Source organism: Haliaeetus leucocephalus, unplaced genomic scaffold (assembly GCF_000737465.1).
Source record: "Haliaeetus leucocephalus isolate CR32 unplaced genomic scaffold, Haliaeetus_leucocephalus-4.0 Scaffold284, whole genome shotgun sequence".
In the NCBI taxonomy this organism is placed as follows: Eukaryota; Metazoa; Chordata; class Aves; order Accipitriformes; family Accipitridae; genus Haliaeetus; species Haliaeetus leucocephalus.
The window spans coordinates 4,491,558-4,516,135 of NW_010972720.1; positions in this window are offsets into that span (position 1 = coordinate 4,491,558).

A 24,578-nucleotide genomic window follows, 5' to 3' on the forward strand; every position below is an offset into this window, starting at 1 on the left:
GAGCTTCAGAATGATAAATCTCTCAAATCAAGAAAGAGTTCCATACTCTTATTTATTGGAAAAGAATATAAATAGCACCCTAAGTGAAAGGAGGCACTGATATTAAGAAATAGTTATTAGGCACACATGCACATACTACCAGACAAAGATCATCCTGTTAATTCACTTAATAACATAGTATTTTATTTTCATATTTTTGCCTCTTTATATTTTAATTATAGCAGAGCATCAGCAATGATATAATATTTATGCTTGGAATATTTATGCACAGTAGAGGGTGCCAGACAGTATGGAAAAACACTTCCCATGCTAATTTCTACAACTAATGATTTAAAGTGATGGAGGACAGAGGTTAATGTAAAAATATTTCTTGGATGCAGCTAGATTTCCTAAAGAAAGCAAACAGAAAATCAAGTCCTCTTTTATATGTTTTAAGTTGCTGCAGCCAGCAAGTAATAAAATTGACAGATTTTTAGGACATAGATCTGAGACATTTTTGGTGGCTGCATGAACACCTGTTTTTCCAGACATGTTAAAGCATGACTGCTTTCTCCATTCTATCATAACACTAAGTACAGGAGTTAGGAGAAACATTTAATAAGATTACAACAATGGTTTGTTTCTGTGGAGAAAATACTGGATTCAAGGAGATCTGCACTGTAGTCCCAACTGAGATCCTGATTATCTTCTTATTCTTCCTGGGGATTTTTAACTCATTGTGAGGTCACTGAACTTTGTCAAGTCATTTTCTTGGGGATAATGGTATTGAATGCTTAGAAGTACTTATGAAACCTGCTACATACAAGTTGAATATTATTATTACCCTTATATCTTTATTGTAATATCTTAACTGCAAACCTACATTCTACCTATATGACTGTGGATTTCTCCAGTAAAAGCAAGGCAATCCACTAATAAAAAAACAGCTTTAATGCAGAGTTCAAACAGTGCATGGTACCACTTTTTCTTCTGGAATTTTTAGTTATGCTGAGAGCTCTGGGAACCAAGAAACAGAGACCTCTAGGTATTCTGCACTCAAAGCTTTTCAAACCCAACATTTCTCCCAGCTGTCCTAGGGTAATGACCCAGCCCATTCCAAAGATGCATCCATGGCACATTCTAAATTTTTAAGCAATTCATATTATTCATAAGAAGGAGTCCAAGTCAATTTGTAAAATTAAGTCCAACACTTCTCTTTGGCAGTGTAAATTTGGGATTCAGGTAACCTGTGCTGCACCAGAGATATATTCAGACACTGTCAATGACACTCCCCCAAAATAATTTCTTATTTGCTAACTTATGCAATATCTTTCCCTTTACTACAGTCACTTTTATGCAGTTAGTAAATTTATTTTTACCAGACCTACAGACAACTGCTGTATCTCAGCTCTCTACTTAAAATTTGAACATGAAAGGAAGTTTATTTCTGATTACATATAAACCTGACTTCTGAAATGAGACATAATGGATCCCTCTGTGTTGCTGTATCACACACGGAATGGAAAAACAACCTCCAAATCTGCTTATTTTACAACTGCAGCCCTGTGAAGCTTCTCTAACAATCCTTCGCCTTTCAATATATTTACAGTTTACATGGAAGGTATAGGCATGGAGGGTGCACAAAACTGCTGGTGACTATTCCCAGCTTGAAGTGGGTGACAGAATTAGGGAGGGTTAATTTTGTATTGCCGTATATCTTAGCTTTGAATAATAGCAATTATTTTCCAAAATGTGTGGCAAATGTGGGAAATCTAAAGGTCTGGAGGAGGATGTAAAGAAAAATTTGACTTGCAGAAAATGATCAGACTAGCTTAACGCGCACAAATATACTGTAGCAAATTTCTAAACAGTCTGTAAGCATCTAGCAGACAATGAGATGATAAGAATCAGTCAACATGAACTTTAAAATTGTGTTGACCTAATTTCTCTTTTTATGAGGTTATTGGCTTATGGAGGCAGAGGAATAATGGAACTGATTAACAAATTTGTTAACATCATAGTGTAATACAATCCGACAGAAATGCCATAAGAAAGAATAAAAATATGATCTAGATCAAATGACTTTTAAAAGGCTGCATGATTCCAAAAGAGCTGAAAAAGCATTATTAGTAAATGTGTCTCAAACTGGATTGATCAATCACAGTGGGACTATCACAAACTTTAGCAGTTTTCTAGTATTCAACAGGTTTTTAATACATTGTATAACAGCAAAGTTAAAGCCTGCACTTATAACATCCACAGATGATGCTAAGAAGTTTGGAGGGCAGTGTTGAATTCAAATATTTCTTAGTAAGTTTGTGAAATGGCCAGAAAGAAGAAAATTATATTCAATAAAAAATGAACCCTAAGCACATTCTCTCAGAAAGACACAATAAATTTTTGGAGTACAAAATGCAAAGTAACAGTTCAGTGGGAAAGTATCTAAGGGCACAGTTATAGTGGATCACAAATCCAATAAAAGATGTATTATGCTACTAAAGAAAAAAAAAAAGCTCATGGATTCTGCATCTTTATATACAAGAAGATTAGTATCTGAGTTTACTTTCCACATGAGGCTTTGGCAAAAGTATGTTGCAAACCTTCAACCATGATTTAGAAATATACAGGCAATGTAAGGAAAATCCAGAGGAGAAAAAAAAAAAAGCCAGTAGATCTAGTCAGAGTGATACATCGTAAAATGCACTTTTAAAAAACAATTAATTTCTTTGAAGCACTGTAAACAATTATTGATCTATGAAGCTGTGTATGTAATAGAACATAACTTCATTGAGAATTATTCAGAATAAAATTTTTAGATTTTACTTTAATGAATTGTTTTCTAAACCAAAAGGAATTTTCATAAATGGGTAAAAGAAATTATCTGCCTGTTCCAATATCCATTCCTCATCAATTATACAGCTGATGGAATACTTGCAATGCAAATTCAGCTTTTTTTTTCCCAGACATTTTGCAAAAAATGAATACACCGTTGGACTTTTTTAAAAATTTGTTCAATATTTACCATTATTGACTAATATTTTATTGAGACAAATGTCAGTCTAAAACTGACACAGCTCCTGACTGATCTCAGGAACTATTCACTGTAAAGAGTAATTGAGTATTTATTATGCATTATTTAACCTACCTGACTGTCACCCAGATTGAAGAAATTTATTCTTCTGACTGGCTAGTTTTAATTTTAGCTCCAAGAACACTTTTTTTCTTTGCATATTGATTCATGGAGTATATTTGCACACAAGTAAGTATGTTCTTTCATGTGTGAGTGACCTCCAAATATTTATGTAAATTAAGCCAAATCTAATCCAAATATTTGGAACTTGAATTTATTTTAAACTGGTCTTTTTTTTTTAATTGCCTCAAATGTTTGTAGTTATGTATTATTCTTATTTTTAACACAAATTAATGACAACTCCCTGCTATTCAACAAAATGTCATAGGTAAGTGTGCATGCACATCCATACACTTAAAATGGTTAAAATAATCACAAACATGGCCAGTTCTGTGTTATTTATGATATTGGAAATCATGACAATTCACATTTTCACTCTTACTGTTTGAATTTACCTGTGCCTACTATGAAGGTAAAAGTACATTAAAAAAAAATGAGGCATACTGAAAGTATGCATATTTTTGCTGCCTAGTTGACAGGCACAATATCACATTAACTTGTACTGCATGAATTTTATACTTGCAAATTAGCTAGATACTATTTGTCACCACAGACATAGAACTATGCTACCAGTCACCCAAAGATCAGGGCAAAAGTCAGGGCAAATGTACACTGCTTCTAACATGTTCTTTTGATTGCCATGCAGTCAGTCAGTCGTTACTTCTTTGAAGCCTGTTATCCAAAGTTCATTCACACACACGCAGCCATTCTCCCAAATGATAGGAAAACGTGCTGTTACAACAAACCTGCTCCAGCTCTTATATTGATTCACATTCTTTCTCTAAGAATTCACCTTTGTGAAAATCTCTCTTTTTTTCATACTTTTTAGACAAGTAAAGTGCTTAAAGGTAGAGAGGTAGTTCTCACAGCACGTACTGAAATGTGTACATGCTTGCAGCAAAGTGTAAAACAAAAGGATTTTCAAGCCAGACAGTTCTGCAGAAAGTTGTTTCTTCTTCAGGTGATGCATACTCCTAGCCTCCATTATAATACTAACAAGAACTACATATATGCACTGATGAGTCTCAAATGAACTGAATGAGGCAAGGAAATAAAAACCAAAAAATCTATACTTTTTTTTTCTCATAATTTTAAAAATAATTGGTAGGCACTACAGTCAGCATTCTATGCTTGCCAGATTTGCTAGGGTTATCTGTGACTGGAAAGAGAACTTTACAAACAGGTTTGGTTTTGTTATATTTAGTCTGTTCCTTGAAGGAAAACTTCATGAAAAGAAAATTACAAGAAACTCAGTTTTCTCCATAAAATTCAAGCAGTTAAGCTTCAAAGTATCAGCATGTTGACTATGTCAGCTGCATACCAGTGCAAGTGAAGCTTGAAACCAGAAGTAAGCATTCAAGGCAATAAACACAGCATCCTGGTTCACTGGCAAGTACAGAAAGAGTGTACCTACCTATGAGAGTGCTATTCTAACACTTAAGCACAATTTCTTTCTGACATGCAAAGACACCCCCTCTAGCATTCCTGATAAATCCCATAGAAGGCTTTCTTTGCTGAATGGAGAGAAAGACATTAAATTATGCAAACGCATTAGGAATTTATGTGGTGAAATAACGCAAAAAACCAGGGTGTAAACTTACATAGTCTATTCTTACTTATCAACATGAAGGTAACATGGATTTTCGCAATGCCTTTAATGAAATCATATTCTTTGATCTTTGCTGGGTTCTACAAATACAAAGACCTGAAAAATGATGAAGACGTTTATTGAAATTACGAGAGCTGCTGTGTGAAAATAATTTGCTACAGTGCAAGAGCAGTGCAAGAGCTTGTACCATCTAAACTCATAATTACCCTTCACACAGTAGTATGAATTGAACACTATGTTCTGGCAGTAATGATAGATTTGTTGCTACTTTAGTAAGCATTTTATCTGAGGGAGTTTGCCTCCCTTAGCCTCACACCATGCGGAAGTGCTGCTCAGCCTTTCAGTTCCTTCCAGACCAATATATTACATATTTAGCAAATAACTGGACTGACATGCGCATCAGGGTATAATGACAGAAGTCATTCTGATATACTAAATCAACTAAGTGAAGAGATGAAAATATCTGTTATTTGAACAATAAATTACTTATTATGATTCTTATTTAGGTAGGCACTGCAGGAGAGGTGAGTTCAAGCTAAAAATTCAGAGTCAAATTCAGATATGTACCAGAATTTCTTCCAGTTACTGTAGCAGCTGAGCCAAAGATTTTGGGTTTGAGCCATCTTTATACAAAAAAACCCCAACAATATTCTTTAGACTGAAATGCTTTCTTGCCAGATTTTGTTCCTACATCCTGTACAGCTCCCTTACAACAATAAGCTATGCACAAGCTGTTTAGGAGGAATAGAAACCCCTGTTTACTCATATACTAACCAAAGAACATCAGTTTGTTAGGAAGGGGTATTTGGCAACTGTGTCAGCTTAGGCATTGAATGGTCCTGTTTAAAAATTATATCTGTAAAGTTAAGCATTACCTGTCAAAAAGGGCACATTTAAAGGTAATTCTCCTGGCATTAGAAAAAGCTTAGCAAGAAACTGTAGTATAAAGCTTTTCTGTACATTAACAGAAATCTAAAATCCCATGTATAGGACAGTAAGAAAAAAATGCTCCTTTCATACAATGTTTTGTCAACTTCAAGCCTTAAACTGAACAGTCCCAATATCTTTCCTGTCATTTGCTAAAGTTACAAAAGAGAAAAAGCTACTTATTTAGAATATAATTTAACATAACTCCTGAGCTTTTGGAGGGGTTTCTTATATTTTGGATGCAAAGTGGGATTCAAGGTTATTTCCCTCCACCCAACTACTTCTTTGAGAAACCCAAATGGAAAAATCTAATAACTGCTTTATGTGGAAAATACCTCTGACGATTCATTTTCCAATTGATTTCATTTCAGTGCAGAACAATGCAGACTTCTGGACTAAAATCAATGGCAGTATGCTCAAAGTTATATAAATAGAGCAAAAGGATGTGCTGATGGCTTTTATTCTTAATGTACTGACACATTTCTTGGATGTACTAGGTTTGGTCTGTGTCAGTGTACCCAAGCAGTCTAGAAAAATTATTTAGCACCATGGCTGAAGAAAGCTACTTAATTAATTCTAAAACTCTGATTAACATATGGGTAATTTAAGACAGTCCCTTACAACCTACAATGAACTATTTTGGCCAGGCAGACTAATAATTACTATTTCTAAACTCAGATAAACCTTCATAGCATGACAATCTATATAGCATGTAAGATTTTTTCTTGTTGTTGAAATACAAAAGATATATTTGACTGTATTTGTAATCCTATAAAAAATTGTAATGATGAAACAGTGACATTAGCAGACAGCAGTAAATAAATGTTATACAGTACTGTTGTTTTAAAAGTTTCCTTCCACAGCAGCAACAATTCAGATTATTACAAAGATTATACTAGCAATTAGTTATTTAGAAATGTCTTCAAGGAAATAGGAACCTTTTGCTTTTGAGAATTAAATCTTTGAGTGACACATTAGAATATAGCATGGAAATACTATAATCTCTTGAGAAGGCAAAAATGAAGAATGGACAAGAGGCACAAGTAAAGACACTGTGTAATACCATTATCAATTTACAGAAAAGATGTAGACTTTGCTCAACTACTTTGTGGAATTCTTATTGTTTTGTATTTTAGGTAACATTGAATGACATATTTCCTACCTACAGCACAAATGTCAGTTACTGTTTACTAGTCATATTTATAAAAAGCCTTTCAACACCCACTCACAAAGCAGAAGTGAATCAAACCATACTAATGTGTGTTGTGTTCTTTTATTCCTCAGTTAATAACAGGACATCAAGTAATATATCCTCAATAGATGCAGAACTTCTAAACACTACTGAAAATTAAAAGAGTTATCACTGACTACACACTACACATTGCTTTTATCTTGCTTTAATAAATGATTAAGCTATTTAGTATAATCACATCCTCATTTAAATTATATGGCTACTATATATTCTAGAATGCAGCTGGAAAAGTGTTTCTTCAGATTAAATTGTCACATTAGATAAATACATAAGCCAGACATACTAATAAGCATCCAAAACATGGATGTTTAAGTCAATGAGTAGCAGTTTACTAATCTCTGGTGTGAGATCTGAATTTAGAGTCTCCAAATAATAAAAGAAAATCTATTAGACCTGAATAGTTGTCAAGAAATTCTCATTGTTCAAGTTGAGACAAATACGAAAGTTAAAAAAATCTTTAATTTACATTTTAGAGTACTTTCTTTTTTGATATTAGGTAATATTTACAACTTAGAAAAAACTGTTGCTCTTTTTTTTTTTTTTAAGAGTTGTAAAACTATCAGTATCCCTCACAGTAGGATAATTGTGAGCAGCAGAAATCCATCTGACTTACACAAAACTATTCTGTATCCTATGTTAAAAAATACTGAAATTGTACTACATCTTCTGGGTGGAAGATCATTATGTTTCAGTGTTATCTCCCATTTTTTAATCTGCTTTATCTAGGAATATGTGATGAATCAACCGTTCAGATTTAGCCTGTTGTTCAAGTATAAAGCATAACAGGACGTGATGACCCTGATATGTTTGCCATTTATTCATCCATATTTGTTGTCCAACCCAGTAGCAGATCTGTTTTCCAGTGGGGTCTGTTTTTAAGCAATTGCTTTTATCAATTTCACAGCTGGGCTGGCTGAGGAACAAGGAGGTCAAACATCTTGTCACAGCTTGCAGAGCCTGTGGCTCAGTTAGTTAGGATTATAATTTGCTCTGGGCAACAGGTGCCTCTCTGGTTTGCACTAAACGTTAGATAACTGGCAGCTGGATATTTTGAGATGCTTGGGTATATTTATGGATTGTAACAAGAGACTTTGGTACTAATTAGTTGCTACTATTGTACAGTAAGCTACTTTGTAGCTGATCTAACTCCATTGCTACTGAGCTGTAATTTGTGCATACATGTATTGTTCACCATGACAAAGATTCATGTTAGAACTTCAATGTCTTCCAGACCAACTAAAATTAAATAATTATCCTAGAAAAACACATCATTTAATAAAAGAGATTAAAATCCTGCATAAACTACCCTTAACGGAATAATCAGAACTTATTTTTTCAGAATATTAATGCTCATTCCATGTTTGAGAAACCTTTCAAATATTCAAAGCACAAACATTCATACTGTTGCTCAATCAATATTTATAGTTTGAAAACATGTTATTGTTACAAATTTTTCAGGTCAGTGAAAAATATCCACTTGTAAAGAGACTACATAACAAAGGGAAATAGAATGATACAATTTATTTCTACCACCAACTGAATAGTCTGTAAGTAGTGACAAGTGTTAAGTTATTAAGGTCATATCTCTCTAAATAAGAAAAAAATAGATTTGCCTGGACCATTGTCTCCTGTTGTGTATTGCATATATTGAAGTTTTTTTTAAAAACTGTCATTCCCATAAATTTCTATATTACAAAAGTCCTAAAGCTAGAACTCCTATAACATGTATGTGAAGACTACTGCAAAGACTTTTTATTACTCAAGTGGGACTTGCATTCTGTAACTCCACTGAGTCTGCAGTTTAATTATGTACTGTATGAAAAGGTGTTTGTTCTGTTCTAAACCAGCTACCTGGTCATATTACTTAGTCTCCTAGTTCCAGCAGTCTGAAAAATAGCAAATAATTATCCTCTATTTGCTTTTGGCATACAGTTCATGATTTTACAGATTTCTGTCACATCTTCTCTTAAAAGTATGATTGAATTTTTTTCAATAATGTAAATGACAAGACACATGAAAAAATATTTTTCATTAAATTTAGCAGTTTCTTATACTGATAGATTTTGGGAAAAAGTCCTCAGGCGTATCTTTTATCAGTAGTAGAAATGCCCTTTATCTCCTCTTAGTGACTGCCAAGTCATATGATTCATCTAACTTTTCTAGAATGGCCTTACTGTTCTTGGACAAACTTTTTATGACACACTGAGATCTATTCACTACTCAGGCCAGCATTCCGTTTTTAAAAATATTGTTAATTTTTGTAACTTGTAGCAAGTCACTCCTCAACTCTTTTTTGAGCTGCCCTGCTGAGACTAAATTTATCTTCCTTTATGTTCCTTCTTCTTTTGTACATATGTATCACAAAACAGTCTTTACTTAAATAACCACAAAGTATTTTACTCAGAAGGTCTCTTGTTCGCTTAGTCTGTAGTGTGAAACTGGTTCCTGTGACTCCAGCCTGGCCAGTAAATACTCTTCTATACTACCTGCAACAACATGTGTAGTGAACAGCAGAAACTGCTTCCCTGTTCTCAATATATCTTTTGAACTTCTACTTGACTCCAAAGCAGCCAGGAAATGTCAAAAACCTGTTCAGTCCATGCTTGGAGTTGTACAGAGAACATCTATTTCATAGTTTTCCAGCTTCAAAGCAGTACAGTCCAGAAACTCTAAGTAACATAATTTGACAAGACAGACAAACAGCAAAAGACACACAGTTTATACCTTGAATTGACATAGCATCATGTGTCCTTGATTCACAGACACAATGAACAGACCATTTAAAATAGAATAATCAGGTGCTCATTTGTGCTTTTACTGATTCACTTTGTTACTCACACAAACTGGATAAAGGCTAGGCTATAGCCTCTTTGCTCTGTGATGTCAAAGTAGCTAACAAATCTAAACAAATAAGTGAAAGACAGCACTGATCTGTTACCATCTACAAAATATACAATTTTATTTGGCCCCAAATTTTGCAGTTTTGTAGTTGGGAAAATTGAATCCTACACATTTGTGATAAATTCAGATGCTTGTTTAAATCACATGGGGTTTTTTTGTTTTGGTTTGGTTTTATTTACTTTAATACTTACAGTGGATAATTCTTCCTTTTCTTGGGAAATTTCTTGTTCTGAAATAGAACTTAAAATTCATATAGTTCTTTTTATGACTAATACCATCTGATGAAACAGTACATAAGAAAAAAGGAGTATAGTTAAGTCAGAGAATGGCATGGAAATAACCACATAAAAGCTAGCTTTATTTGAGCTCGTCTTCCAAGGTATTTGTTCTGCTGGAGTTATACCCAGCAAAGAGGGATCTGTTGTCTCATAAATCACTGATGAAATGCCAGTAAGACCAATGACATGCTGCATTAATATTGCAGTATTAATCAACTTGCTAGATTCAAATATTTCTGAGTGTAATATGAATAAGTACTCTGTATCTGACACACAAATCAAGTGGATATTAAAGTTGCAGAAAAAAATTTCAGTACTTCTAAAAACAATTTGGGGATTTGCTTTAGGAATCTCATGAGCAGGATTTAATATAATAGCCATAATGGCTATTACAAATAGTTTAACTCCCTACAATTCTGTATATCAACATACTATTGTCTATCAGAAATCCACTGTTCAATCATTTTGATTGAATGCAGTCACATTAAAAAATAAGGATCCAAATACAGAGGTTGTATAAGTCATCACAATTCATCCTTAGAATGATTTAAGAGTTTTGAAAGGGTAAAAATTGGACCTTTACATAAGAATGAATGTCCCTTTGCTCATCCCAGGAACAGTGATACCCTTACTGATGTTCAGCTATTTCTTTCCTTAATTTCTGATGCTTTACTAAATTCCTTATTTCTCTCGGAAAAAATTAGATTGGAAAGGCAGTCAGCAACTCAAACCCCCAAAATAGTTGAAGTAAGTATCCTTGACTATTTGTTCTTTAAATTCAGTTTATCTTTTTATGATCACTTTCTGAAAGCACTCAATTGTTCAGAGTTCACTAGGTATACTTTTGGCTTGATTGCTTGAGTATTTGCTGAAAGTAAATTTTAAACTGAACATCTGATTATCAAATTTGTGGTTTGACTTCATGCTGGGTTGGTTAGTTACCATGAGTCACGTGATATCTGGATTTTGATTGCCTGGCATACATTGCTAACACCTATTATAATCAAACACAGTTGGAAATTCAAACTCAATTGCCTAAGTTAGTCAAATACATGTGTTACTGCACAGAAGTTAGAGCACAAACTGATTGTAATATACATAATTCACAATTAAAATGAGAGACCAAGAATTATTTGTTAAAGAAATTGCTGAATCACTCTGAATAATGAATAAATTTGAGAAATTAATCACTCTCAAAGAGAGAAAGGTGAAATTCATCAAATTATTTGTTCTGAATTACTTTTAATTTCCAATATTATAACTTCATGATAATGATAAAGGCCAATCAAGTAGAGGGTAAAGAACTGGCTGTACACTATGAACATAATACTCTGAATACTCCAAATTGCAAGAGCAGAAGGCAGAGATTGACAGCAGAATTACAGAAAATCATAAACATTCCTTGCCCTGAGCTACAATGTAGATTTTTTAGTAATTATCTACCCTGTAGAGTTACTTTTTAGTGGGGGATGGAGGGCATTTTGTAGTCTTGCATATTTTCCAAACATTTTTATCTGATGTGTAATTGGTTTACTTGATACCATATAATGAGTGTGTAAATATAGAATCATAGAATCATAGAATTATTTAGGTTGGAAAGGACCGTTAAGATCGTCGAGTCCAACCATCATCCATGCCCACTAAACCATGTCCTGAAGTGCCTTCTCTACACACTTTCTGAATACCTCCAGGGATTGTGACTCCACCACTCTTCTGGGCAGCCTGTTCCAATACATGGCAACCCCTTCAGTAAAGAAATTTTTTCTAATATCCAACCTAAAGCTCCCCTGCTGCAACTTGAGGCCATTTCCTCTCGTCCTATCTCCAGCCACCTGACAGAAGAGACCAGCACCCACCTCACTACAACCCGCCTTCAGGTAGTTGTAGAGAGCAAAAAGGTCTCCCCTCAGCCTCCTCTTCTCCAGACTAAACAACCCCAGCTCCCTCAGCCACTCCTCATAAGACTTGTGCTCCAGACCCCTCACCAACTTGGTTGCCCTTCTCTGGACATGTTCCAGCACCTCAATGTCTTTCCTGTAGTGAGGGGCCCAAAACTGAACACAGTACTTGAGGTGCAGCCTCACCAGTGCCAAATACAGGGGAACAATCATCTCCCTGCTCCTGCTGGCCAGACTATTTCTGATGCAGGCCAGGATGCCGTTGACCTTCTTGGCCACCTGGGCACGCTGCTGGCTCATATTCAGCTGGCTGTCAACCAGCACCCCCAGGTCTTTTTCTGCCAGGCAGCTTTCCAGCCACTCTTCCCCAAGCCTGTAGTGCTGCATGGGGTTACTGTGACCAAAGTGCAGGACCCGGCACTTGGCCTTGTTGAAACTCATACAATTGGCTTCAGTCCATCAATCCAGCCTGTCCAGATCTCTCTGTATAGCCTCCCTACCCTCAAGCAGATAGACCCTGCCTCCCAACTTGGTGTTGTCTGCAAACTTGCTGAGGGTGCACTCAATCCCCTCATCCAAATCATTGCTAAAGATATTAAACAGAATGGGGCCCTATACTGAGCCCTGGGGAACACCACTTGTGACCCGCCACCAACTGGATTTCACCCCATTCACCACAACCCTCTGGGCTCATCCATCCAGCCAGTTTTTCACCCAGCGAAGAGTACACTTGTCCAAGCCATAAGACGCCTGCTTCTCAAGGAGTATGCCATGAGAGACTGTGTCAAAGGCCTTGCTGAAGTCAAGGTAGATAACATCCAGAATATTCCTTTCCCAGAAATGTCTCTCATGGAATAGAGACTAAAAGCATGGTAAGTATAGTTATTAACTACTTGTCTCATGTAATATACTATGTAAATACTTCATACCATGCAAATATGTTTGAAAAGTACATAATGGAGTGTAGGAGATCAGTTATGAATTGCATCTTCCTTAATAAATTTTTTCTCCTGGTCAAGTAGGCTACCCTAAATTAGATTAATTCTCTCCACTGCCCAATTGTTACCTACAAGTCACTACTGAACTAAAACCCAGTAAATCTGCCATTGCCGTCTTCAACAGAACTAGCCAAATTTTTATGATGGAACATCTGAACAACTGGTAATTTGTCCAGAATCCATAGAGACCCATGGCTCTGTCTTTCAAGTTTACAAATAGAGCCAGGAGAAAAAAAAATTAAAAAATCAGAGCCTGAATCAAACTAATTTTTAGCTGACAATTTGATGGTTAATCAAAAACATAATGCTTTAAAGCAACCCATGACCATTCAACTTTATACTGAGGCTATGCAGATGACAACTTCCTCATCAATAAAAATTATGTACAGCATCCTGTGGAGTTATTCAATCAACAATTCCTGGAGATCATCTTTGCTATAGAGTATGAAAGATCTGGGAATCCTTTCCTAGGATGCTAGGTTTTATGGAGCAGCACCAGCACATTTGCAAGTACTTGATATGAAAATGGTATTCCTTCAAACACGTCAGGGAGCATTTTCAGCACAACACACTGAGATTTAGCTGCTTGATTCTCATTAGTGTTAATAGGAGTTGCATGGCTGCATCCCAGTGGACTTAACTAAAATCTTGCCCCTTCCAGTTCACATCTGCATACCACATGCCTGTTCAGTGCAGTCTGACTATTGGACTAGTTCTTCACAGAAGATACGATACCAGGAGCTTGTGCTGCATTAAGTAACTGAATTGAGGTAGACAAGTCATGAAATGAAACTTTTAAAAAGTCATTGAGAAACACAAGCCAAGAATAACACAAAGTAATAGAGAAGTCTCCAATAAATGTGGATAGTTGTACTTTAAACAAAAGTCATTATTTGAGGCAGTGATTATAAATGGTATCTTGGCCACTGCGTATAGCAATAGGCTAGGGCTAGGATGACTTGCTCTCTATTCCTAACTCTATGCGACTTTGGATAAATCGTTTCATTCTCTCTGCCCTGGTTTCCATAGTAGTGAAACAGGAAGAGTGAAACTCGCCCCTTTATTGCATCACTCATCAGAGAACTCTATAAGACGTATTATTTATCCCTAACTCAACTGAATGTTTGCGTTCACTGATGTGGTAACCTAAAGAAAAATTTAGATATATTTAATATTAAATATACAGAATCATTGAAACCAAACTACGCTCAAGTCACAGTCAGACACAGTGGACACAGAGTTAGGTTTAAAAAGATAGTCCTATTCAGCCTACAAATTACATGCTTTTAGCACAATATCAAACAATTTTAATTTTTAACACAGCACAAAATGAATGTGTCTCTACTCAGAGTTGCAAATATTCCTTAATCAGACTGTTTAAGAAGAGGTAAACAAGTTAAAAAGCTTAACCTGGGGGAAAATAATCTGGAAACAGATTGAACATATTGATTACATATTGGAATTTCAGTTACGTTAGCAATGTTATATCAAGAATGAGTGCAAATGGTCTTTAAAGGACTGTCTATTCTTTATGATGTAACTTGAGACTGTTTTGCAAAGTTCCAGCTCTCATTACATGCTACCCATTGTTTTGATTAAGAAACTATTGTCAGTTCTGTTGGGACCTCAGACTTTAAGCTGCAGAGTATTCTAACTCCTGTTGTCTGTAATAAGTGCTGAGCACCATGCACAGCCTGATTCTTGAATATTAATTATTAATTTTTCAGCTTCCTTTATTTATATCAGGGAAACTAGATATTTAGACAGCAACTCAGAATTACATTTACTGTCTCACAGCAAGTCCTTTTGCAATAAGTACTGATCATCAAAACATAGGTCTAACAAACAAACAAACCATTCATCATTAATTAAATCAATAATTCTGGAAAATGCTTTGGTGTCTCTTCCCCATTTTCTTAGAATACATGAGAAATTTTACATGTTCTAGCTTATATTAATTTTGAATTAGTCATAGCATACCATAAAAACAAATGCATTACCCAATTCATTGGAACATGATAAAGAAAAAAATACACATTTTAATACTGATGTTACTAAGCTTATTAAATCCTGCAGGAAATAGTTGAACAGCTACACAATGAAAAAAAGAGTGGGAGCCAGGTATACTTCTGATTAATGAAGAGAACAGAATACTGCTCCAAGAGTTTTTATGCAATGCTATATATCTACTGTAAAAAAAACTTCATGGATTGAATAGGACTTTGACCTATCAGTTCTCATTATTCCTCCTCAGTTAAACTACTTTGACTTCTAACTTAATTTGCATAGATTTTTAACTGCTTTTGAACCTGTGCTGGTAGCCATAGCTGTTGCTTACATAGGAAATTTACAATAACAAGGTAACTATACCCAAATTATTCACAGCAAGCCATATGTTTGTCAAATATGCTTTTTTTCTCAAAAATTGGATGGATTCAGAAGTGTCATTTTTTTAGATGATGTGGTATTACTGGTTCTTAGAGGAACAGAACTAGAGTTGTGTAGATTTAGGATATAGAAGGTCATCAAAGTATACAGACATTTTGATGCACACTTAAAAGAGAGCTAAGCATTACAAAGTGAGCTTGAAAAAATGTAAAACTTGAGCATTCAGACAGTGTTGCCAAATCCATGACATGACATTAAGTGCTTAGGGTCTGTATGCAATTCATGAGTCAAGTTATCTGGTCAGACAGGATTTATCAACATCTTTCTGTTGAGTATGAAACTGTCTAGCCTAGCTACTAGGAAAACACTTGAAAGAGATATGTTGGCCTCATGTACATAACACACATTGTATGATATTTTTCCCTCTGCTGACTTGCTGCACAGAACTCATTGAAGCTAAGCAGCTATGAATTTTTTTTTAGGAACAGAAGAATCTACTCCTATCCAACTGTAGAGGAAGCTTCTCTTTCTCATATATCCCTGATTTCCCCACACATACCACTTCTTCATTAGTTCAATGGCAAGAGTCATTGCCCAACATGTGGTAGATCTCTATTCAATTTCTTCCACTGCATGGGTTCATAGCCTCCCTAGAAAATATCATCCTCCCCTAGAACATTAGCTTTAGCCTGCTTTTGTAGGGGAAGCAGCTGTAGTATTATTTACTTTTTTGTCTTCCACTTGCATTCTACTTGTATTCATTGCATCTTGTGCATGCTCCCAAAACACCCATCAGCTGAAACCCTCCACATTCATGTCAGTAAAATAATACCTACTTTTCTGATCAAACTTTGGCCTGAATTTGAAATGAAACTGCTCAGCTCAGCAATGTCATCTCAGCACTGAAATGATTCTTGCTTCTTAATAAAAGAGAGCATTAGACTCCTGTAGAATTCTCAGTTTGAAAAATAGCACTGAATTACACCTTAGATTCAGTTGCCTAGATTCCACTTTCTATTTTTATTTTCTATTTAATCTGGTATTATTTGTCAGAGTAAGGTAGGATAGTTAGGGTATGCTTAACCTTTCCTATTCCTTCTTGAAACCTCATTGCAAGGAAATGTAATTTATTTTAGTACCTTACTTGATATTTAGTACCAAGTTTGGCTCATCATGTCCATCCTTCAATTGCACATGGAATGCATATGTTTTACGAAGCAAATCATGAACCTTGAAAAGGTGGTATCTTTACAGTAATCTGTCCATCACAACCACCATAATGCAGTAATGTGTTAAAATAAATTTTTCACTTTTTTTTTTTAATATATATGTGGGCCTCCTACTGTCACACTAGCCCAAAAAACAATTACCGTGGTTTAAGCCCAGATGGCAACTAAGCACCATGCAGCTGCTTACTCCTCCCCGCCCCAATGGGATGGGGAGGAGATTTGGAAGACAAAGGTAAAACCTTGTGGGTTGAGATAAGGACAGTTTAATAGAACAACACTAGGAGAGAAAAAGTAATAATAACAATAATCTAATAAAAGAATGTATAAAGAGAGTGATGCACAATGCAATTGCTCACCACCTGGAACACAATGCTCAGCCTGTTCCTGAGCCACAATCCCTCCTCCCTCTGGCCAGCTCCCCCAGTTATATACTGAGCATGACGTCATATGGTATCAAATATCCCCTTGGCTAGTTCAGGCCAGCTGTCCCAGCTGTGCCCCCTCCCAGCTTCTTGTGAAAATTAACTCTATCCCAGCCAAACCCAGGATACAAATTAAGATTATATGAACTCAAAAACTGAGATACATAATCATGTGTCACTTAAATGCATGCTCACATTTTTAGACCTAAACTGCTACTAAAGTAAAAGTTAATTTTCCAAATCATTGTTTTTGGAACAGTGTGACTGTTTCATTAAATTCAGGCCAGTCAAGTTATACTATAAATTCTCTATAGCATAGTTAAAAAGAGTATCAAAATATCTTTCTATGTCATTTGAATGAAAACTATGAACAACAGTTCTATAAGAGAGTATGTTGGGAAATAGCAAAGTATTTTGGCCCTGAGCCTGTACACATTGTGCTCTGATGTCTGTGTATGATTTTCCCACCTCAATCTCCACCCAGTTTAAAGATTTTATTACATTTTGAAGCAGTGTCTTCATTTAAGGTCAAGAAATATCTTTAACATGTTAATCAAAGTGAATACTTATTGTCATCTCTCAATTCTGGCATTTAAAAGAAACTTCATGCAAATAAGATATGTGACTGAATTACTAGAAAAGGTTATCAAATACTGAACACAGAAACACAATGAACCCCACCATATTGACTGAAATCCTTCATGTGTCTCCTCTAAAGTGCAAATTAGACTTAGATTTGTGAACTTTGAAGTTTAGGAACCCTTGGATGTATGTTCCTTAGTGCATACTGATGCCTATACTAAATCAAAATTAAAAGTATACCTTTAAACAAAATTTCCTGCTGTTGTGTTTCCTGTGCTTGTAGACTCAGAACTGAAGAGCTGGTAAGTTGAACAAAGTTGTCTGATAACCCTGAAGATTGTCTTTTAAAACAAAAAACATTATTTTGTGATGGTTTCCTTTTTAATATTTGGCTTTACTACTTTCCTCTGATCTGATTTTATTAAAAAGTAACATATTCTTTAATTCACCCGCTACTTTCTTCTATCATTAAAATAAATATTTTAACAAATATGGAAGCTAGCTTTCTCATTTCAGGAATGAATATGTACTGAAAATGTAAAGATATTTGTAGTAGCCCACAAAGGGCAACATTAGTGAAGAGGTATAGTGTTATACATTGATTAAATAACTTTACATAGTTTTCTCATTGTTAAACTCCAAGAAATTTAATTTAATTTTGATCCCACATGAAAAATTAAGTTTTTCATTTGTACAGATCCAGTCTGTTGGATTTTAACAGATCCAATCAATTAGTTGTCAAAGGGAGAGCAGTGGTTATTGTCTACCTTAACTTCAGTAAGGCTTTTGATGCTGTCTCCCATAGATCCCCATAGGGAAGCTGAGAAAGTATGGGCTGGATGAGCAGACAATGAGGTGGATTGAAAACTGACTAGATGACTGTGCCCAGAGGGCTATGATCATTAGCATGAAGTCTAGTTGGAGGCCAATAAGGAGCAGTGTACCCCAAGGGTCCCTACTGAGTCTAATCCTGTTCAACATCTCATGATGGGGTAGAGTGTACCCTCAGCAAGTTTGCAAAAGGCACAAAACTGGGAGGAAGGGCTGATACACAGAGGGTCATGCTGTCATCCAAAGCAACCTTGAGAGACTGGAGACATGGTCTGACAGGAACCTCATGAATCTCAAGGAGAAATGCAAAGTCCTGCATCTCAGGAGCAATAACCCCATGCACCAGTGCATGCTGGGGGCCAACCACCTGGAAAGCAGCTATGCAGAAAAGGACCTGGGGCTCCTGGTGGACACAAAATAGAACATCAGCCAGCAATGTGCCCTTGGGGCAGAGAGGCCTAATGGTATCCTGGGCTGCATGAGGAAGAATGTAATCAGCAGGATGAGGAAGGTAATCCTTCCCATCTACCAGCCCTAGTGAGCTACTAGACAGAGTCCAGTGAAAGGCCACTAAAATGATTAAGGGACTGGAGCATCTCTCAGATTAGGAAAGACTGAGAGAGCTGGGACTCTTCAGTATAGAGAAGAGAAGACCTGGGGGGACCTTATCAATGTGTATAAATACCTGAAGGGAGGGTGTAAAGTAGATGAAGCCAGGCCCTTTTTAGTGGTGTATACTGACAGGAGAAGAGGCCATGGACACAAAGGGAGATTCCATCTGAACATCAGGAAACACTTTTTTACTGTGAGGGTCACTTAGCACTGGAAACAGGTTGCCCAGAAAGGTTCTGGAAGCTCCATCCTTAGAGATATTCAACAGCCATCTTGACATGGTCCTGGGCACCCTGCTGTAGGTGGCCCTGCTTGAACAGTGGGTTGGACTAGATGACCTCCAGAGGTTCCTTCAAACCTCATTGTTCTGTGATTCTGAGTCTGTGTGATTCTGTAATTCTGATCCTGTAATTCTGTTTTACACCACAACAAATAAAAGTAGAAGCAATTAAGAACTACATTATAGTGAACTACAGGTAAAACATATTGAGTTTGAGACTTGGTCACTGAATTTAATGTCAAGGCCACACGCAAATTTGGTTCCAGATCAGGAAGTAGTCAAATCTAAACCTTCATTTTGCAAGTCCTAGAGGAATTCTTTAAATTCTGGACTGAGGGTAAAAAGACAGCAGTAACATTGCATTTGTTCTTTGATAAAACTGACCAAATTTCTGCTGTTGAACCTTTACAAACTCTTGAATCTTCAGCGAGAATATTAATGATAATATTCCAATATCTTCCCTTCTGTCATCTAATATTGCAGAGTGTGGAAGACCTCCTGCTAAATGTTCTTGTCTCTCACAGGTGCCAGTGGTAGCTGACGGCATGCCACAGTTCACAGATACACTCAGTAGCAGAAATACTTCACAGGTCTGGCATCTGAGCCAATTTCAGATAGAACAGCAAAAAATATAAAACAAATAGTTACATATTCCTATTTAGGCACCTACTGGAAGATTTTAATAAATTAAAGATCCTTAATGCTCCTAATCACTCAGTCCAATATACTAAAGGACCTACCTTTGGTGCATAGACCCTTATCTTCGGTGCTGCATATGGACCAAAGAACTACTCTGAAGACTCCTACATAAAACAGTTAATTCAACTAAGAACTAATAACTAAGTTCAAGTTTTCCTCAATTGTTACCTCTAATTAATTACATAAATTTTTTACTTGTTCTGAAGGTTCTGTTAACAGGTAATAATGAATGCCACTCTTTTCCTTAATTAAAGTATGCTTTAATATACTTCAATGCCAATTGTTGTTAACTATGGTCATATTATCAGTAGTAAATTAATTACAGCTAGGTGTTTGGTAATATTTTATCTTATTTACAAACAGTAGAAAATATCCAATAAAATTAGTGTCAGTTACTTAAGAGCATTTACTATAAAAATGTTTTTCTTTTTCCTTGAGGAATCACAGCTTTTAAATAGAAGACTTTTACTCCTTCAGGAGTATAAAAAATTATTTATTAACAATACAGTTGTGATAGTTAGAGTTAGAGCTAGAACACAAAGAGAAGCTGATAGAAGCTGTGAACCTGTAGGTTTAACAGAGGGTTCTGACTTAAAAGCTAACCCTTTCTTCAATATACACTCAGAGATACTCTACACAGTTGGAGATTGTGAATGTGTAGAAACTGTATTTCAGCCTAAGCAAGTTATCCACGTTTATATCCAATAGTTGTTGTTGAACCAAAGGAATTTGCTTCTGTTAAGATTTACGAAAAAGGACTCTGTTGTAAATTACAAAACCTATTTTACCAGTAAATGGTTGAATCTCAACACAAAATATATTAGTATGACTAGGATGAGAGGTAGTTAGAAGTTTTTGGAAAGGTATTGCACTGAACACATAAGCAATAGGAAAGTCATCAGAAACAGAACTCATTAATAATAGATCTTTCTAGTAAAGCAAACAAAAATATTTTGTCTTAGTATATTCAAAGACCACTAAAGCAATCTATTTTTTACCAGTTTTACAGAGTCTAAGAGCAAAAAATGTTACTATAGTCCTAATTCGAAAGGGAGAAAGATTTGTATAGGACGGGAGATAAAGGCCATCACAAAAAAAAAAAAAAAAAAAAAAAAAAAATTTCCAGGAGTCACTGATCTGCTTTCTTTGGATTAATCTGATCTGCTCATCTGTAAATTTACAATACAAGAATACTTCCTATAAATTCATTAAAATATGGCTAGGAATTTCCAAGTGTGATTATCTTTTTTCCCATTCTTTTCAGCCAATAGTCTTTAGAAACAGATAAAGGCATTGCAGAAGGGACAGAGGAAGTTAATTTAGAAGTCAGAGTCACTGGCAGAGACAGGCTGAGACTTTAAGGCAATATTACACAGATGGCTGAACATTGCACCAGTATAGACATGTTCTCACCAACTCTGCAAATTGATAAACATGTTCATCATATAAAGATGATAGAAGTCTGGGCCAATACCCCTATTTCACTTGATATCTAGAATCACATAAAATCCTGGCTTTAATTAAGTATCTGAAGCATTCCATCACTAGCACCCATTTTCTTTTGACTGCCAAAAGCCTCACACAACGTTAGTCATCATGATTTATAAATATAAAAGCTTTTTTTGTAGATCATCATTCTGTGATTCTGTGAAAACTCTACATGTCTAGACAATAGAACATCACAATGTTTCTTGTAATAAAGGCAGAAAAATCTAATGGTTTTATCTGGATGTACCGGTTTTGGCTGGGATAGAGTTAATTTTCCTCACAGTAGCTTGTATGGGGCTATGTTTTGGATTTGTGCTGAAAATAGTGTTGATAATGCAGGCACGCTTTAGCTATTGCTGAGCAGTGCTTACACAGTGTCACAGTCTCTTCTGCTCCTCACACTGCCCCACAAGCGAGTAGGCTGGGGATGCACAAGAAGTTGGAAGGGGACACAGCTGGGACAGCTGACCCCAACTGACCAAAGGGATATTCCACACCATATGACATCATGCTCAGCAATAAAAGCTGCAGGCAGAAAGGAGGAAGGTGGTGGGGGTGTTTGGAGTTACGGCATTTGTCTTCCCAAGTAACTGTTACGTGTGGTGCAGCCCTGCTTTCCTGGAGATGGCTGAACATCTGCCTGGGAAATAGCGAATGAGTTCCTTGTTTTGTTTTGCTTGCACATATAGTTTTTTCTTTCCTTATTAAATTGTCTTTTATCTCACCCTATGAGTTTTTGCACTTTTACACTTCTGATTCTCTCCCCCATCCCACTGGCAGGTAATGAGTGAGTAGCTGTGTGGTGCTTAGTTGCTGTCTGAGGTTAAACCAGAACACCAGAATAATTCTGGATTTGTGGGTTACATGTGCTTATATATTTGTAAGGGGGAGATGAGGAGGAGGTGTCACCCTCTATGTCAATGAACAGCTGGAGTTCATGGAGCTCTGCCTGGGGATGGATGAGGAGCTTACCAAGAGCTTGTGGGTCAGGATTAAAGGGATGGCAGGGACAGATGACATTATAGTGGGAGTCTGTCACTGGCCACCTGACCAAGAAGACCGAGTGGATGAGGCCCTCTACAGACAGATAGGAGCAGCGTCATGTTCACAAGCCCTGGTCCTCCTGGGGGACTTCAACCACCCGGGTATCTGTTGGAGGGACAGCACAGCAGGGCATAAGCAATCCAGGAGGTTCCTGGAATGCGTTGACGATAACTTCCTTCTCCAAGTGATAGAGGAGCCAACAAGGAGAGGTGCTATGCTGGACCTTGTTCTCACCAACAAGGAGGGGCTCGTGGGGAATGTGAAGCTCAAGGGCAGCCTTGGTTGCAGTGCCCATGAAATGGTGGAGTTCAAGATCCTTAGGGCAGCAAGGAGGGTGCACAGCAAGCTTGCTACCCTGGACTTCAGGAGAGCAGACTTTGGCCTCTTCAGGGGTCTGCTTGGTAGAGTACCATGGGATAAAGCCCTGGAGGGAAGAGGAGCCTAAGAAAGCTGGTTAATATTCAAGAATCACCTCCTCTAAGCTCAGGAGTAATGCATCCCAACAAAGAGAAAGTCAGGCAAAAGTGCCAGGAGGCCTGCATGGATGAACAAGTTGCTCCAGGACAAAGTCAAACACAAAAAGGAAGCCTACAGAGGGTGGGAGCAAGGACAGGTAGCTTGGGAAGAATACAGAGAAATTGTCCGAGCAGCCAGGCATCAGGTTACAAAGGCAAAAGCCCTGATACAATTAAAACTTGCCAGGGATGTCAAGGGCAGCAAGAAAAGCTTCTATAGGTATGTTGGTCATAAAAGGAAGACTAGGGAAAATGTGGGCCCTCTCTGGAAAGAAACGGGAGACCTGGTTACCTGGTATATGGAGAATGCTGAGGTACTCAATGACTTTTTTGGGTCAATCTTCAACAGCAAGTGCTCCAGCCAGACCACCCAAGTTGCAGAAGGCAGAAGCATGGACTGGGAGAATGAAGAGCCACCACTAAGAAGAAGATCAGGTTTGAGACCATCTAAGGAACCTGAAGGTGCACAGGTCAATGGGACCTGATGAGATGCATCCATGGGTCCTGAGGGAACTGGCGGATGAAGTTGCTAAGCCACTATCCATCATATCTGAGAAGCTGTGGCAGTCCAGGGAAGTTCCCACTGACTGGAAAAGGGGAAGCATAACCCCCAGTTTTAAAAAGGGAAAAAAGGAAGACCCGGAGAACTACAGGCCAGTCAGTCTCATCTCTGTGCCTGGCAAGATCATGGAGCAGATCCTCTTGGAAACTGTGTTAGGGCACATGGAAAATAAGAAGGTCATTGGTGACAGCCAACATGGCTTCACTAAGGGCAAATGATGCCTGAAAAACTTGGTGGCCTTCTACGATGGCCAGCATTGGTGGATAAGGGAAGAGCAACTGATGTCATCTACCTGGACTTGTGCAAAGCATTTGACACTGTCACGCACAACATCCTTGTCTCTAAATCAGAGAGACATGGATTTGATGGATGGACCCCTTATTGGATAAGGAATTGGCTAGATGGTCCCACTCAGAGAGTTGCGGTCAATGGCTCGGTGTCCGAGTGGAGAGTAGTGACAAGTGGCGTTCCTTAGGGGTCAGTATTGGGACTGATGCTGTTTAACATCTTGATCAGCAACACAGGCAGGGGGATTAAGTGCACCCTCAGCAAGTTTGTTGATGACACCAAGCTGTGTGGCGCGGTTGACATGCTGGATGGAAGGGATGCCATCCAGAGGGACCTTGACAGGCTTGACAGGTGGGTCCATGCAAACCTCATGAAGTTCAACAAGGCCAAGTGCAAGGTCCTGCACATGGGTCGGGGCAATCCCAAGCACAAATACAGGCTGGACAATGAGTGTATTGAGAGCAGCTCTGCAGAGAAGGACTTGGGGGTGTTCGCTGGTGAGAAGCGCAACATGACCTGGCAATGTGTGCTTGCACCCCAGAAAGCCAACCGTATCGTGGGCTGCATGAAGCGAAGCATAACCAGCAGGTTGAGGGAGGTGATTGT